This window comes from Enhydra lutris, unplaced genomic scaffold (genome assembly GCF_002288905.1).
Source record: "Enhydra lutris kenyoni isolate GAN:26980312 unplaced genomic scaffold, ASM228890v2 scaffoldscaffold3, whole genome shotgun sequence".
In the NCBI taxonomy this organism is placed as follows: domain Eukaryota; kingdom Metazoa; phylum Chordata; class Mammalia; order Carnivora; family Mustelidae; genus Enhydra; species Enhydra lutris.
This window is the reverse complement of record NW_019154087.1, coordinates 43,011,799-43,025,273: the sequence shown is the minus strand read 5'-3', so window position 1 is coordinate 43,025,273 and position 13,475 is coordinate 43,011,799. Positions and strand designations below refer to the sequence as shown.

The 13,475-nt window shown below is 39.1% G+C and overlaps 1 protein-coding gene across 6 annotated transcripts in view; it reads left to right on the top strand.

Annotated features, from left to right (window-relative positions):
• Positions 1–13,475, top strand: part of LOC111153929 (Rho GTPase activating protein 24) — a 501,171-nt gene that overhangs the window by 218,196 nt on the left and 269,500 nt on the right. The gene's annotated exons all lie outside the window — the stretch shown is intronic.

Sequence of the window (13,475 nt, the reverse complement as noted above, 5' to 3'; positions counted from 1 at the left end):
ATCTGTTCATTTTTTTCTAGTCATCTTCATCCTTCTCTCTCAGAGTACCTGATCTCCACTTAAATGTTTGACTCACTCAACAACAATTTTTTTCAAGGTCATGATCTCCTTCTTTGATCAGTTCGTTAGCCCTTCCTTAATCCTTGATGTAAGAAAAAGGGTTAGGCGTGGTTTTTATGGCATTGGCTCTGGCTAACCCAGTTCACGTGATACTGACACTTTAATCACAGTCTAGGGTGTGCGTGAATTTATTTGGATGACTAATATGTAATGCATATCAATAATGCTGGCACAAAGGCAGCCAATAAAACATTTTTCCCTGGATATATAAATGGTGGGAATCTGAAATGTGGAAGCCTATTTTCCCCCTCACTGGAAACAGCTGTAGCACTGAGTTCATCTGGCTCATGATGGAATCCATGACTACACGTTAATTAATGCAGCTGAAGTGCAGAAAGGTTAGTCAGATGTATTGTGTTATTTGTTTTCCCCCAGGGAGAGCACATTGTAAGAAACCTGAATCCTGTTTGCCCCATTAAAATCTTTTTATACTTACTTTTTAGTGGAATACACTGTATGGAACCAAATTCCAGATGTTGCAAAGTCTTTGAAGTATCACTAGAGGAAATTTCTTTCCCTTTTTATTTGCAACATTAGTGCCTATTGGCTTTTAAGGGAACATGGTATTAAGGTCTGATTTTTCCATTTCATCTACTACACGTGTAGAGATTTATCTTTTGGTAGAGGTGTTCTGATATAACACAAACGGATATTATCAAGATTGTTCTAGAGACAACTGTGTCTTCAAGCCTGGGAAGTATCAAAACATCCCCTCTAAACCAGAGAGGGAGACAAAGCATAAGAGACTATTAATCTCAGGAAACAAACTGTGGGTCCTGGAGAGGAGGGGTGTGGGAGGGATGGAGGGGCTGGGTGATGGACATTGGGGATGTTATGTGCTGTGGTGAGTGCTGTGAATTGTGTGAAACTGATGAATCACAGACCTGTACCTCTGAAACAAATAATATACTATATGTTAATTTAAAAAAAAAAAAACTTCCCCTCTAAGAATGTTGTTCTAGGTCATGTGCTTCACGTGCAGGGCATATGACATAATGGCTTTTGACGAGTAAAGCCTACGAAGTTTCAGGCTGCATGAAGTGAAATCTGAAGGTTGTCCCTTCAAAAAAAAAAAAAAATTTCTTCAGAGAAATTTGGGTTTGCTGCAGTCATCATGGAAATAAACGTATCATGTCCATAGCTCATTTGAAAAGATGCTTCCTGAATCACTAATACAATATACAGTAGCTTCTAAATTAGGTTTTATAATTCTGAGTTATCTTAAGGAGTGACAAGAGAATTGTGCCAAATGCTTCTTTAAAGAGGGATTTGGGAAATACTATGGCTGCCTTGAGAATCCAGTGTTTGCGCCATTATTTGTGGTCATCGGGGCTCTATTGTGCTCACCTCACATTAAGATGGAATCTCCAGACAGATGCTCTTGTACTTGTATGAAAATGTGGGGATCTGGATCACATGATTTTTTAACCAATTATTGCAAATTAGGATTATTAACTACACTTGATTTCTCTTTGCAAATGAGAATGGTACGATAATGTTTTCTAATTATTCCAAGTGTGTGATAGTTTGACACAGGGAATCTGGAAAGTTGCAAGAGTGTTTTCATTTTTCAGAAAGGGTGGGAAACAGGCAGGACTGCAGCAATGTGGTCGGTGCTTTGGACAGAACCTTCCTCAGTCCTGCCTGGCAGCAGAGTCTTAGAGCATGTATAGATTCTCTACTGGCTTTCTCTGTGGAATTCTCTCAATCACCACTTTTGAAAATCCATCCTACAAATGATGTTTACAGATCCAACATGATTCTACCTTTATGTACAAATACCTCAAGCCCAGCTACCCAAGGTATATCAATGGATGGGATTAAATCTTTTAATCCCACATGCCTGTAATTATTTCCAACAAAACTAACAAAAGCCTCCCAAAGCTCTTTGCCAAATATTCTCGTACCATATATATGCACACACATTTGTGTGTGTATGTGTATATATATTTATACAGTTTATCAGTGTATGTGCTATATATCTTTATAATTCTTTGTACTATAAGATATTATAGTATATAACTCTTTATAATTTATATATATATCAATATATGCTATGTACATAGCAGTTTTTGTTTTGTCATTTTTGTTTTGCTTAAATCTAAAATGTCCTCTGAAATTAAGTAATAGTCATGTGTAAATAATACAAAAATATTTTTCAATAGAATTGAAAGTCTCAGATCTTTGTGTATTACTTAAATTTGTATATTATATTTCTAGGCAGGTTTTCAATTTTTGTAAAAAAAAAATCTATCTAACAACAGATCTACCATAATTTAGGGTTAATTTCTTTTAAACCTGATGTTATCCCATGAAATGAATTGTCTCTAAATAATGCCATGATTTATAGCATTTCACTCCAGTTTTTTCCTGTTTCTCTACTCGTTATTCAAAACGGAGATGTTCGCCAAATTGGCAAATTTGAAGATTTTGCCGTCAGGCATGCCAAATTTTAGACTTGAGTGAACTTTTATGGCCAAGTGCTAAGCTTTTGGGAAATGTGGTTGAGAAAGGAATGTTGGCAGAATTTAATGTATAGTACTTGAAGTAAGAAAACGCAGTCAGTCTCTTTGCTTCTCAAAATGTGTTCTGGGAAAGTTTTCCTTATGTTGCTTAAAAAAAATAAACAGTAATTAATGGATGATGATGTCTTAACTTTCTTTGAAGAATAGTCTGTCAGAGGGAGAAGAAAACATAGTGATTCAGAGACACAGGCAGGCAAAATGAGACAAGGATGTGTGTGAGCCGTAAGAGTCACAAGCCACCTCTTTCTTTTCATCATAGTGTCTCTAACACCTGGTACAGTATAAGGCAAGGTGCTGAATAAATACTTCTTGAAGTGTGTATGTTTACCAGATTTACGGAGGACTCCCAATCCTATGAAATGGTTTTATTGTTGGTGATAGCTACTCCTAACTTGGCCATGTTGAACTCTTGCTTCCTGCTGTATATGATCTTACCATCCCCTGGTGCAGCAATGACCTCAGCTCTAGTGGCTGAAGTGGAGGGAAATTCCTCCCATTCTCAGTCTTATTTCTCTGCCTTCCTTTCTGATAATGCCACCAAGAGAAAGAAGGAAGAAGGTACCAATGTACCTACATGGGAGTTAGCCCCTCAACACTGATTGGTTATGATACCCCTTTTCCAAAAGTTGACTTGCTTGCTCCTAGAGTACCTTTGTAGATTATTCAGAAGCCCTAGAATGGGAAATCTGCTTCACATGTAGAATTTTCCACCTCAGGCATGGTCCTGTTAGATGGGATACCATCAGAAGGGCCCAAGGCCAGCTGCTTTCTTCATGCGTATCAGCTACCAGGAAACTCATGTATGCTGGTCTGCCAAGGAGGGATAATGTGGGCTCTTTCACTATTGCTGTCTCCCTTAACGCTGTCAGCTTGCCCCTTTTTCCATGAAGCATGACCTTCAGACCCCGCATTTTGAATGGCTTGCCAAGCTTCATGTGAGAAGGTGTGAGTGACAGTTCTAACACACTTCAGAATTTACCAGAAACTCTCCGGTGCTTTCTCGGTTTGTTCTGATGGCTGAGAAAATTTATTTTCCTCCCTTTCAAAAACTAGGGTTTTCTTGAAAACCATTCTCCGAGAAGCACTTTCCCTATCCTAACCTTCCTGTTATCATAGTCAGGGGCAGGAACATGGGGTTTGGGTTTCTTCTTGGAAATGCATTCTCTGTAAGCCTTGTGGGGATGTGGTTAGGTACAACTTCCATTGTGGTTTTCAACTTAGAATGGGGGTTTTTAGCAGTTTTTCCTTCAGATTTTGATCCTAACAGCAATTTCAGGATAATGGAAAGACAACATTTTATCTATATTTATCTGTGCTCTTAGATTGGATTTTGAAAAAACACACTCTGGTGGAGAGTGATGGAGACTGATGTAAAAGGTATATTGGGGATTGAAAAGATATATGCATTCCTATATTTACTGTAGCATTATTTACAATAGCCAGGATGTGGAATCAACCCCAATGTCAGTATGTGTGTATATAGACTAGTGTGTGTGTGTGTGTGTGTATATATATACATACACTAGTATATATAAACTATATACTATAAAATATATAGTGGCCATAAAAAGAATGAAATTGTCATTTGCAATGACAAGGTTGGATCTAGAGTGTATAATGCTACATGAAACAAGTCAGTCAGAGAAAGGCAAATACCATATGATTCCATATGATATGTGGAATTTGAGAAACCAAACAAATAAACAAAGAAATAAAAGAAATAAAAAACAAAATAAAAATAGTCTTAAATAGAGAATAAAGTAGTTGTCAGAGGGAAGGTAGGTGGTGGAATGGGTGAAACAGGTGAAGGGGGTTAAGAATACATTTATCCTGATGAGCACTGAGTCATGTATAAAATTATTGAATCATTACATACTTGAAACTAATGTAACAGTGTATGTTAACTATACTAGAGATAGTAGATAGGTAGATAGATAGATGGATGGATAGATTTTTTTTTTTAAAACCATGTATTGGGGAATGCTCTCTGGAGATGTTTCATCTGTGACAAACAAGGAAAGCAGCATCAGGCAGAGAGAGTAGCTGGCCCACAACACCATTGCAAATGAGCTCTCTGCTGACACTGCACGGAGCTCCAGAGCTGGGATGCCCCTCAGAATGGCTGTAAACTGAGGAGCCAGACCTTGTTTCTTGGCATCAGCTGGTCTAGTTGGTGATGGGGAAGGGGAGACAGATAAACTCAGGTGAAGCAGCTTCTTGGTGCAGTGGGGAGGAATTTCCATGAAATCTTCTATGAGTCATCAGCTGCCACCAGCTTCTGGGATCTAGACAGAGCAGCACCGTATCCATTATAGTCGCTGTAGTTTCATGTGTACCTCGCTTTCTGGATCCCGGCAATGTCCCCGGCTCTGCACCTGTATCATTTAACTTGATCTTTATCACAGCTCCAGGAGGCCAGCTCCGTTATCTCCATTTCCAGATAAAGAAACTGAGGCACAGTGAAGTAATTTGACAAAGGTCCAATAGCTAACACTACCAGTGAATGCATATGTAAGTGTGTGTGTGTGTGTGTGTGTGTGCGCGCGCACGAGACTGATTTACCTTTACAAAAGTAAAGTTCCAGAAAATCAAAATGAAGTTCTATATATTCTGGCTTTAAAATATGAGATATTAGAGGCTGGAGCCTGATTTCTGAAATTCGAGCATGCAAATTTTTTATCATTAATGGAAATAGATATATTTGTATTAAGAGTTTCGGCACTTGAAGTGAGAGTGGGCATTTTCATTTATTTTCAATTATTTATATGGTTAAGCCCGTCATAAAAACAGGACTAGAGAAAGGTCTAAATTATTTATTAAATTAATTAATTAATTAATTAGTAATTAAAATAAATTACCGGGTAATTTAGAAGCCCATCATAAAAACAGGACTAGAGAAAGGTGCCCACTTACAGTTCTTTCGAATGTATGTTCTGAGGTTATAACTACACTGTCATGCAAAACTGGGGAGAAAAGCTGCCTTGCCTGCAGTTGCCTTAATTATACGTGAATAACTGTACCAAAGAAGGATTATGCGTGTGTAATTTTTTTCCTACAGAAAACTGCTGCACACTGGGGCTGAGCATTCTTCATTATGGAACTCACTTTGCTAAAATTGTCTCAGCTTCTTCACAAACTCCCTCCGCATACTGGCCAAATTTTCCTTCACTGTCTAGCCACCAGCAAGCACGCTTAATAATACTCATATGTTGGGAAGTGGTACACGGATCTGCAAGAGGTATTATCCAGGGGAAGACTCATTATGATTGTCAAGGGCAATTACCAATATTCCAGACTCTCAAAGCTCCATCTCGGCCCAGTGCCCCAAATCAGTAATAACTAGAACTGGGAGGTTTTATCTTCTTCCCTCCTCCAGGGAAAGGAAAGAGGTAAACACAGAAAAAAAAGGGGATGAGAGATGAAGGGACAGCTGTGGAAGTTAAAAAAAGAAAAAAAGAGAGAGAGAGAGAGAAATTTTGAAGGGTAATCCAAGGTGATTTTCATCTGCCTGGAAATGAAATTAAGCCCTTCAGAAAAGGAGAAGGTGTCATCTATCCTGCCGTTAGCTGGGACTACACTAATTATTTCCAGTACCCTCTGACAATTGCATATCACGTCTGTAAATTTCAAGATTTGTATGAGTGAAAAGTGAGGGAGCATGGGTACTTAGACAATTCAGTAACTGCATTTTGCATCTTTTTGTCAGAAAAATGTAAAGACCTACCAAACTGCAAACAATTTGGCGGGGGGTGGGGGGGGTGGGTGGGTGGGGAGGTGTTCAAAGAAACCCAACTGTGGACTCTAAATTAAAATCCATAGCTTAAATGTGGGGTTCAGAGACTTTATTAATTTATCTATCAATGTATGTATCTTTTTCTCCATATTTAGCTATTTATTTCTATGTTCCTATGCATCGATTTCATCTATATACATTCATGCATATATGTGACAAAACTTTTTACTATTATTTGTAACCACATGTTATATAGTTAAACAGTTTTTACTTTTATCTTTACTTTTATTTTACCTGACCTAGTTGTTTTTTTTCTTCTGGTTCCATGATTCTGTAACTCTCCAGGATCTATTTTATGCATTTACAAAAGAACTCTTCCAAAATACAACATTTCATGGGTCTGGAGACTGTATAATTTTTAATTTACCAAAACTTGAACCTATTTAGATGGTCAGTGCAGCCACACTCTAGAATAAGCCATATGAGAAGTAGACTATTCTGAGAGATGGTCCTGGGTGTCTCTGAGAAAGAAAAAAGCTTGGCCAGTTTTTGAGTTTTGAGATAATTATTTGACACAGCAGTAATGATAGTTTATCTGTCTGTATTACTATGTCTGTATTTGCAATTCTTCCTAGAATGAATAAAGTCATCGGTTGTATTAATTTGCTGCCATTAAAAAATGTAAGCCAGTATTTGGTGTCTATTTTGTGTGAAAATGTGGAGATATTTTAATAGTACTTTAGCATAAAAGGTGTAAAAGTTGGTCACTTTCTTGATCATTAGTTAAATATGCTGCTAAGGCATTTAATTTTATGACATTATCTTTATCCTAACACTTTTTTCCCCTTTTGTGTTAGTAGTGTAAGTTAAAATTCATGCAATTATATTTGTTACCCAAAGGCAACTAGAACACACTCTCTCTCTCTTTTTTTTTTTTTCTGTCTGCCAAAGTCTGTAGGCAGTCTTGAAGCTTGTATTATTTTTTTCTTAGCTAATGTGTGGAAATCATTTAAAGAATGTGAGTAGGAGTCGTTTATGGTATGAAGACATAATTCTATATACACAAGTAATTCTGAACATGAATTAAATAAATGGATTGAAAATCAGCATGTTTTTGCTACTATGTATTCTTTTATTTAAAAAAAAAGTGGGATTTTTTCTTCAAAATTCCCATCCTACTTAAAATGCCTTAAAATATACATTTGAAAGAGGCTATTAAAATGATACAAAGGGCATTTTAAAATGTGTAATCCCTTGAAACGCTGGTCGCTGCCATGTCAACCAGAAGGCGTTTGGGGCATTTGTGAACCTATTTGGGGTATGATCTGATGATCGCACTTATGAAGGGTGTCTACTGAGGAACGCTCTTTCACAGTGTCGGTAGACACGTTCATCCATTCCCATTTAATTCTAGTATCCATTCTGTATGCCAGATCAGGGGCCAGCAAACATTTTCTGGAAAGGAGCAAAGGATAAATATTTTTAGGTTTCTGCAGGCCATGTAGTCTCGGTTATAACTCAACTCTGTCATTATAGCGTAAACAAATAGGTCTTGACTGCATTCCAACAAAACTTTATTAATGGACACCAAAATTTGGCACTCTATATAATTCTCAAATATCAAGAAAGCATATTTTTTCCAACCACTTAAAAACGTAAAAAATAGATAGTTAGCCAGATTTGGTCCGCGGGCTGGAGCTTATGGACCCCTATAGCTAGATAAGAAAAGCAAACCTATGAAAAGGAGGCTGAAGATACGAATATAAATCACTAATCCCCACTGGTGCCGCCAGGGCCAGAATTAGAACTGTGAGACAGCCTGTCTCCCCAGGCCGTAGCATCACCCACAGCCTCAAAATCATGATTCAGGAGCTGTTTGCCAATAGTTTTATTTAGAAGCTTCATTTTTTAGTAATACCTTTTTTTTCCCCTAATCATGATGAATCTAAAAAATTTTAGTGACCAAAGCAAAATTCTCTAGGTAAACCCTGTCTTAGCTCATTTAGAGCTCCGGATTCTGCCCAGAGCTGATCTCTGTTATGTGACTTTTTAAGAAATGAATACCATTAATAAGAGATTGGGTGTGCCTGGCATGAAAAGAAATACCCATTATTATTATTATTTTTTTTAGTCTATACAAGTTCAGGGAGTCATTAAGTATTCTGGGAAACATCCCTTGCAGGATTAAATAAGATCAAAGTATCTTCTAAACTCACCATTTTATAATATACGCTAGCATCTCAAAAATTTAAGTATCTAACAGAAAATGACACTACTTTGTTTACGGGGGAGAACTAATGAGCTTGTTTTCTCAGAGGGGTAGTTTATTTCTTTTACCACTCATTAACATCTCTCTACCCCTAACCACCAGGTTTCTTTAACACCAGCCATGAGAAACACTGCTATCATATTTACAGCTAAAGTTGACTTAAGTAGGTGTCTGACCCTGTACTAATGCATACCAGGCTCTATATACAAGGTCTCGTTTAAGATGTGACCATGCTTGTGATTGATGCCATTCCCCTCCCTGGTGAGCAGTGGTACACATTCACGTTTCTAATAAATGCTGAAGCTGGGCTTCACACCCATCTGAGCCCAGCAGACCACCCCATGCTACAGTTTTCTTGTACCAAGAACAGTAAGAATATGGATAGATTTCTTGTCTAGATCCCGTGGAGGCCAAGTCTAAAAATTAAGAGAAACAAAGAGGACAAGTGAAGAAAGGAGATGAAAGGTTTAAAAGCTAGTGTATTCTGAATTCCCTTCCACTGTCCTGGGGACTCACATTTCTTATATCGCCTGTATGCTGTTTCTTCCCCATTAGAGTTGAAGCTCTTGAATTCTATCCCTAGTGCCTAGCAGAGTGCCTGGCATAGAGTATAGGCTCAACGTGTGTCTGTTGAATTAATGAATAAACTAGGCTTCTTTTTTATTATCTATGGAATGATTGCACTGGATTAATCAAAATTTTAAAAGCTCTGCCATGGTGAATTATTGAACTTGATCAGTGCTTTCCCTCTACACTGAAGGAGACTGGAGACCAGAGAAGTTCATGAATTTCACAGACTGTACTCTTTAAAAAAGCAGTCTGCCTTGCCTCATCCTTGCATCCTTCATTAGCACTAAAACCAAGAGTGTCTTTCCGTACCCCAGTGGCAGCGGTAGTTTCTTAACGAGTTATTTGCTGGCACAAATGTGATTTTCCTCCCTCGTGTTTCTTTGTGGCATTGTTTTAATTATGCCTTCGCAGGCTGTGTGTGTTTACCTGCCTTTTTATCCAATGATTGAAAAGGGCTTTGCAGTCAGGTCATGCTAAGGAAATAGTGAAGTGTTAAACAAGTGTCAGTGGCTGTTAGGAAAATAGAGCTTCTGCGGGGTGGCTTCCTCTCTGTGATAGGGGCCCTTCAAGTGTTTCTGAGGGAGTGTGTGGCCAGTGGACAGGACAAACGATATGTTAGAAATGATACGGGAATGAGAAAGAGAAATCATACTTCTCAGGAAAAGAAATGTAGCAGAAGGAAAACGAATGTGCAGCAGAACAGGGACCGATAATTAGGGGTGGGAAGTAAGCTTGTAGCGAGGATAACACTGGCGTATCGCTGTGACCTGTGCCAACGCTCAGCAAACCAGGGAAGGCATTTTCATATTTCTTTTCCTTTCCCTTCCTCTCCTCTCCTCTCCTCTCCTCTCCTCTCCTCCCCTCCCTTCCCCTCTTCTCTCTTCCCCTCTCCTCTCCTCTCCTCTCCTTTCTTTTTTCTCTTCTCTTCTTCTCTTTTCTCTTTTTTCTCCTCTCCTCTCCGTCCTCCTCTTCCCCCCTCCCTTCCTTCTTCTTAATAGAAAACTGAGCTGCAGTGTTTCTGAATGTTTTAAAAAGTGAAATCACAAGAATCATCTGCAAACCAGTCATGGCCCTTGGGCCTGGTGGACTTCCTGCCTTTGAAATGTGTTATCTTTGTCTATTCATCTTTATTTGCCGTGTTCATTTGCCCTGTTCATTATTCAAATGCTGCCATTCTTAAAAATTGTTCTTTACAGTCCCATTACTCTAGGCCTAGAAGGGTCCAGATGGCAACCCTGAGAGGTCCTGGATCCTGCAGAAATGTATGGTCCAACCTGCTGACATCCCTACACCCTAGATAAGGAAGCTGCCAGCGTAATGGGAACCACCTAGGAGTGATAAAACCCCAATTTATTCCAGGCACTTTGCTGAAGATTTTGCTAAATACCAAACTATTTGCTTTAGGTGTATGGGAGTAAAGAACACATAGAAACTGCCCTGTTTTGCAGTGACCTAGGAGGAGGGATGCTAAAGACAGGACGACTGGTAGGTGATAGAGAAAAGGACAGCAATGGGGGCCATCCTAGAAGCCAGCATAGGAAGACAGAGGTGTAGACATCCCTACCAGACACAGCCAGAATCTGCTCCCAGCTCTGCCTCTGGAGCCTGTTGCTGAGGCTCTAAACCAGTTTCCTCACAGGAAATGCGAAGTAAGAATGCTCCCTCCTGAGGTTGTGGTGAGGATGGGAGGAGATAAGAGCATGAGGAGCTCTTAGTCCTCTGAATGACCTGAGTGAGGTTCACTAGAAAGAAGCTGTATTTTAGAGAAATTGTCTGCAGAGTATCATAGATAAGAGCTGGCTTGGATACTGAATTGCCTCAGATGAGGTTCTAAATGCAGCAGAAATTTAGGAAGCGACAAGTCAACGTGGACTGAAGTAATCAAGGAAGTCTTCCCAGAGGCAGTGAGTCTGCCAGTGGCATTTAAAGACACCACAGGATTTTCATTAGATGACAAGGGATTAAGAATTTCAGGCTGAAGGAATATTGGCAAAGCATGAAGGAAGTTCTGAGACCAGAAAGAGGTAGTAGTGGGACACGCAGTATGATTCCTGTGTGTGTCCTATGGACCCAGGCGGTCCTGGAGAGCTAGTCATTTGGCTATTTCCTTTACAGCATCAATTCAAAGGAGCCCTGATTCTTAGGGAACTTGGCAGCATTCAGACACCAGGCTATCCTCACACAGGCACTCAGCTAATTTTGTGAGAATATACAATTCAATACTAATCAAATGCTATTTCACACATCAGAGCAATAAACCTGAATTTGAACTTTCATATTAACTCAAAGTGCATCAACCAGCTGAGTCTAATAGCCCTCACCAACTTTAGAGGACAGTCACTAGATTGTTACTATGAAGTGGCATTGCTTTAAGGATCCTCTGACCCCATACAAAAGGGTTTCCCATGAACTCCTACTTCATCAACATGCTTTTGAAATAGCATTTTTTGTCTATGATAAGAAAGAGGAGTGGGTAGAAAAAGTACTTATTGTTTTCCAGGACTATCTAATGAAGTACCACAGACCAGGTGGCTTAAACAACAGAAACTTATTTTCTTACAGTCTTGGAGGCTAGAAGTTCAAGATCAAGGCATTAGCAGGAGTGGATTTCTTCTGAAGCACCATGCCTTGCTCTATGGTTGGCTCCCTTCTCCTGGTATCTTCTCAGGGTCTTCTCCCTGCATCCATTTATGCCCTAAAATTTCCTTTTCCTGTAGGGGACAGTAATCAGTTTGGATTAAGGTCTACTCTCATGACTTCATTTTAACTTCATTGCCTCTTTAAGACCCTATTTCCAAACCTGGTCAGATTCTGAGGTACTAGGACTTGGGACTTCAACATACGTATTTTGGGGGAATACAACTCAGCCCGTAACAGGGTCCAAAAGAAGACAAAACATCGCTGTTCTTTCGGAGCCTTCTCTTTTTAGGGGGCATACCCTTCCTGTGTTTATTACTGAACTACTTGAGCCCCACCCTATGACTCAAAGAAAGAAGCAAAAATTCAGACCTTGCTGTATGTACATCAAGCCACAATCTAGAATTCTACTTAATTCTTTCCTAAATATTGGAAATCCTGAATAATAGAGCAATCAAAGTATTAGCTACGAACAAATGAAATAGAAACGCAGGCCATCCAGAGAAAGAACAAATATTTGCTATCCAGCGACTCTTTCCTGGAAGTTGTCCTTGAATTTAAATTTCTCCTTAATTTTGCTTCTAGGTTTGTTTTTGACATTTTACGTGCAAGAAATAGACTTGACATGTACCCCTGTATTGTTCTTATCTTTTGTTTTTTAAGTCAGGCTAATTTTTATTTGGGACTAAGTTCCTTTCTGGAAGTGGTATACTAACGCATTAACTACCACTGCAATGCATCTAGTCAGGGGGAGAAAGCCAAAAGGAGGGCTTGATAGATTCCATCCAGTTGTTCCAGTCTCCTATAGTGAATTACCAACTTGTAACAGCACTCACGGTGCTGAGGAGCAGAGCAAAGAGTACGGAGACAGGCAATTAAGGCTTCTGGAAAACAATTGGTGTGGGGTGTGATATGGTGCATGGCTTACTGCTCAGCACGAATCACATTGTCTTTCTCGTGACTCATTATTTCTGGTGTGTCATTTGCTTACAGGAATCACATGGGAGATAATGATAGATCTGTGCTTAGGGTTACTTGGCTCTAATCTAGGGGCTGGGATGTGTCATAATGGGTTCTTTGAAAGACAAATAATTCATTCTCTTATGGTTATAACCGATGCAAATCAATTATCATTTGAAGAGTTGATTTATTTTGTATTTTATTTTTGATCAGCCGCTCTCTCCCACAAATAACCTATTGCCAACTTAATTTTATGGAAATCACCCCAATTTTCTGATATTGTATACAGTTGACCTTTGAATAACATGGGGATCAGGGGCACTGACTCCCATGCTGCCAAAAATCCACACATAACTTTTGACTTCCCCCAAAAACTTAACCATTAATAGCCTACTATTGACCAAAACTGCTTTGCCAATAATATACACACTTGATTAACACATATTTTATGTTATGGAAATACAATAAAGTAAACTAGAGAAAAGAAAATATTAAAGAAAATCAGAAAGGAGGGGCACCTGGATGGGTCAGTTGGTTAAATGTCTCCCTTTGGCTCAGGCCATGATCCCAGGGCCCTGGGATGGAGCCCCACTTTGGGCTCCCTGATCAGTAGGGAGCCTGCTTCTCCCTCTCCTTTTTTTTTTTTTAAATATTTTATTTA